The 4,984-nt window shown below is 38.8% G+C and overlaps 1 long non-coding RNA gene across 1 annotated transcript in view; it reads left to right on the top strand.

The window, feature by feature from the left end:
- The window catches only part of LOC115892801, a 71,110-nt gene that overhangs the window by 751 nt on the left and 65,375 nt on the right, over positions 1-4,984 (top strand). The window lies entirely within an intron of this gene.

Below are 4,984 nucleotides of genomic sequence, written 5' to 3'. Positions count from 1 at the left end.
TACGCCCCTTTGTTGGGTCGGGTCTGGCGGTGACTGTCCCTGAAACTGGGATGCTGGCAACACAACCTTGCGCTCTGATTGGCTGTTGGATTCCCTTGTGTCATTCGTTTGTGATTATCACTCGTTTGTCAGTTGACAAACACAAACGCGTAGTTATGAAGTGCATAAACCGTGCTAGGATCTGTGCTGAGTGCGGTAAACTGGTGAGCAGGCCAGTGAGATAGCTTGGCCTTAGCAACTGTAGCCTGAGCTGGGAGAATGGGGTCAAGCCATATTCCCGCAGGCTTCGGTGTAGTTCTTTATCCAAACCGGGATTCGCAGCACCCTTTTCTCCACGCAGAGACAGCAGGATGCTGGGAAGCCATGGAATGCAGAATCTGTGGGTGTCAGCTCGGTAGCCAACGCTGCGGAAGGGATGATGGCGGGAGTAGGGGAAGCGAGGGGCGGGCAGCGAGGCAGGAGTCACGTTCTGAGAGCTTGCCCTGGGCTAGAAAACTTCTATGCGGAGAGCGAAAGCTGTGTCCATTCCTGCGTGTGGCCTGGGTGCAGCAGAAAATGTGCTTAAATCCAGAAATAGCGAAACCAGAATTTGCTTGGGGGATTTAAGTAGCCAGAAATATAAAAAGAAAATAACCGGTTGAGGGAAGGGTGGCAATATTATTGGTGTTAGACAACACTTGAAAGGCTGAGGTTGAAATATTGGATATGAATTGTATAATACTTTAAAAACAAAGTCTTACTTTATTTAATCTTCCCAGATAATGGCTTTCCTGATAAGGGCTTCCCTTTCTGTCTTGTTTAGGCCAAATCCTGTAGTTTCTGTTCAAGTTGGGTTGAGCATAGAATTGTCTGTACTGGGTCATTTTTCTAGCCTTTTCATTCTTCTCCATACATGAAAAGTTTGAACACCACGCTGTACCTATAAAAATGTGACCAAATAAAGCATAGTGAATCCTCTAAATAAATACATGATCTATTTTATTTTTCTATAAACAAGTGATGCCAGTAGGATATGTTAAATTTCAAGTCCGCTCTGTTCTCATATTCTTTTTGACATGCTTTTCATGTTATTTTAAGCTTATGCACCCCAAACAAAAAAAACCTCCACACCTCTCATCTTCTATAATTAACCACTACTTGTGAGATTACTTTTCTCAGTTTTTTTGAATTTTTAAATTGTTAAGAAAAGTTTTTAAAAATTTAAACTACTTGTTTGCAGATATGATCTTCAACATGACATTCTGGATGTCATCTGATTCTAGGGTTTTGCTCTCTAAAACAGTAGCCACTATATACATCATCCCATACAAGCAATTTAAATTCACAAATTATTTTAAAATAGTTGAAGCTGTGACTAATTTAACAACTCCAACAGCCACCCTTTTATATTGTACAGGATGTAACTGCATATATAGTGTTTTCCTAAATCTCTCATTTTCACTATGTTAACAGATCTGTGGGGCAGATAGGAAATCTGGGCTGAATTCGGCCTCTCCTCACCATTCATATGTTGAAGTCCTAACCCCCAGTGCCTCAGAATAAGACTGTATTTGGAGAAAGGGCCTTTAAAGAGGTAATTAAGCTCAAATGGAGTCCTGTGGATGGGCTCTTACCAATATGACTGGTGTCTAAAGAAGAGGAGATAAGGACATAGAGAGGAAAGAGGATGTGAGGACACAGTCAGAAGGCAGCCATCTGCAAGTCAGGAGAGAGGTCTCAGAAGAAATCAACCCTGCTGACACCTTGGGTTTTGACTTCTAGTCTCCAGAATGGTGAGTATATAAATATAAATTTCTGTTGTTTAAAACATCCAGTCTGTAGTACTTTGTTATGGCTGTCCTAGCAAACTAATACAGGAAGTGATACTGTTCATCATATTATGGATACACTGTTTTATTTTATTATTATTATTTTTTGAGATAGAATTCTCACCCAGGCTGGAATGCAGTGGTGTGATCTTGGCTCACTGCAACCTCTGCCTCCCTGGTTCAAGCGATTCTCCTGTCTCAGGCTCCCGAGTAGCTGGAATTACAGGCCTGCACCACCACGCCCGACAAATTTGTATTTTTAGTAGAGAAGGGTTTTATCATGTTGGCCAGGCTGATCTTGGACTTCTGACCTCAGTCTCCCAAAGTGCTGGGATTACAGACGAGAGCCACCATGCCCAGCTGGATACACTATTTTAAACACGAAACCACACAGCTCATTCAGTGCTCCTTAAGGATGAATTTCCCCAAATTACATTCAGGGTGATTTTGCCACATAAAGGAATACTTTCTGCTTCATGTCTCTTATTTTATATAGGTAAAAAAGTAATAGCAGAAGCAGTAAAGGAAGAGAATACTAAGAGATCTTTTGGGTGGGCAGAAGTGGTAACAAAGATAGTGAGAGGATTATGGGAAAAATCATTTTTATTGAGACCCTAAAGATAATTTTAAACCACCCACTTTCCTACCTATATCCTCCTTGTTCTACATGGATTTTGGCCAGAATTGTTGGTTACAGTATATCTAAAATAGCTGAGTACTTATTTTGTTATAAAGAGTGGTATTAAATTACTCTATTTGTAAAACTACAATTGTTCAGTTGGTTTGTAATTCTCGGGAGGTAAATGCCACACACCACACCCATCCAGAGTCAGTGAGTATGAACAGAGAGCGTGCATGGCTTAAGAAGGGTTTGCAAAATGCTAATGAAGAGAGAAAGTAGAAATGTTATTAACACTATTTAGTTGCACAACTCCACAGATCATTTAAAAATTAACAGCTTCGTTCCCTTTAAGTTCTTATGATTCGCTTCGTATATACTCCTTTGAGTGTCTTCTATATATGTGTTTATGCACTCTCTGAGCCTCCATGTTCCTGAACTGAAATTGGGATAATAAATATACCTATATCAAGCATAGGGATTAAATAAAATAACTAGCACAATGTCTAGCAATTAGTACTCAATAAACAAAAGCTGTAATTATAATAGTTATCACTGGGTTCTTGATAATAGTTTAAACTTAATAGATTGTCACTATTGCTGCCTCTTTTTTGCACCTTGCAGATTTACTAGTCTTTTCCGAGATTAGAATGTGAGACTTGCCAGGATATTGTTTCCTATATTTAGCCTTTATGTCTTGTATAATGAATAAATAAACGTGCCTATCTTCAGTATCACCCACTTCATTCCTCTCCACTTGCATGTATTATGTATGATTTACTTGGAGAAGAGATGACGGGAGAAAGGCCCCTGAAAAAAAAAAAAAATATCAGTGTAAGGCAGAATCTCAAAAGTCACAAAATCCAGTTCCCAAAACATCCCTTTATTTGGTCAAGGTGGTGCCAGGATTGATTAGGACGTATTTTTTATTTAACACCAAAATGAACACAATCCAGATGTCCTTCAACAAAAGAGGGGGGCAGGGGCAGGGAAGACTATGGTATATTTATTTGATAGATCACTATACTACAATAAAAATGAATCAGCTATGACACACTCTACAGCATGGATAAATATCAAAAAAACATGCCGAGTGAAAAAGCCAGGCACAAGAGTACGTACTAAATAGCTGCATTTATATGAAGTTCTGGAACAAACAAAATGAACCTATGGTGACAGACATTAGAACAGGGTGGATTGGCTGGAAAGGGACATTGAAAATTTTTTCTAGGGTGGTAGAAATGTTCTATATCCTGATGAAGTGTTGGTTACTTGGATGTATGCACTTGTCAAAACTTAACTGTACATTTCACTATAGGTAAATTATACCTTAGTAAAACAAACAAACAAACAAAAAAAGCCAATATCTTGGTGAAAAAGACATGGTAAAGTAAGAAGACTTAGCAGGTTTAATTTATGAGATGCATGTATTGTGAAGTGGGTACCCATAGGAACAGTTAGTCACTTTAGTTAGCCTGGCCACAATTGTTACTGATTCCTGATGTTTTATTTTTGTGTAGGCCAAAGCGTTGCTGAATTCTCTGTTCCTTACTTCTTCCTCATTTACTTCCATTTACTATGCAGAAATCATCGTGGAAACCACATGGGGACCTCTGTCCAAATCTAACTGGGTTGGCCAGGGTATGTTGTTAACATTTCTGATTTGTTTTCTTCATCTGGTCAAAAGAGAGAGTTGTAACACAAGGACTCTTAGATTCCTCTGGTGTCTAACATTCTTCTTCTTAAGTGGATTCTCAGGACTTTGACTTTGGCCTCTGATTAACAGCATGCTTAGTCAATGAAATCTGAAAGAATAAATTATATTTACATGGCAAATATATTTTATATTTACATGCCAGTTACTTAAATAAAACTAACACAAGGAGGCTGGGCGCGGCGGCCCATGCCTGTAATCCCAGTACTTTGGGAAGCTGAGGTAGGCAGATCACTGGAGGTCAGGAGTTTGAGACCAGCCTGGCAAACATGGTGAAACTCTGTCTCTACTGAAAAAACAAAAAAAAAATTAGCTGGGCATGGTGGCACATGCCTGTAATCCCAGCTTCTTGGGAGGCTGAGGCAGGAGAATCGCTTGAACCCAGGAGGTGGAGGTTTCAGTGAACTGAGCTCACGCCACTGCATTCTACCCTGGGCAAGAAAGCAAGACTCTGTCTTGAAAAAGAATGAAAAAAACAACAACAACAAAAAACTAACACAAGGTTGTTAGCTCTTCGTTTAGGTAACTGTGCTTGGCCCTTTGCCTAATAGTGAAGTCTTATTTCTAAAACTCACTAAGAATGAAGTTTTACAAAGAAAGGACATTGAAAGGTTACCTACTTCTTCTTTTAGGCAAGAACATACTTATTGCAAAGCAGATATTTCAAAGCCAATATTTTATTCTGCTTTTTAAAAGAGTAATACAGTTTTCATAGAAAATTTGAAAATGCAGGAAACTATAAAGGAGCAAACGATCACCTTTTTATTCTTACCAATCAGAAGTAATCATTTATAATATTTGTGTGTATATTCTTCTAGTCTTATGTATTTCTAAACTTTATAA

This window comes from Rhinopithecus roxellana, chromosome 2, assembly GCF_007565055.1.
Source record: "Rhinopithecus roxellana isolate Shanxi Qingling chromosome 2, ASM756505v1, whole genome shotgun sequence".
NCBI lineage: Eukaryota > Metazoa > Chordata > Mammalia > Primates > Cercopithecidae > Rhinopithecus > Rhinopithecus roxellana.
The sequence above is the reverse complement of the archived record's forward strand: the minus strand, read 5'-3'. Positions and strand labels throughout refer to the sequence as shown.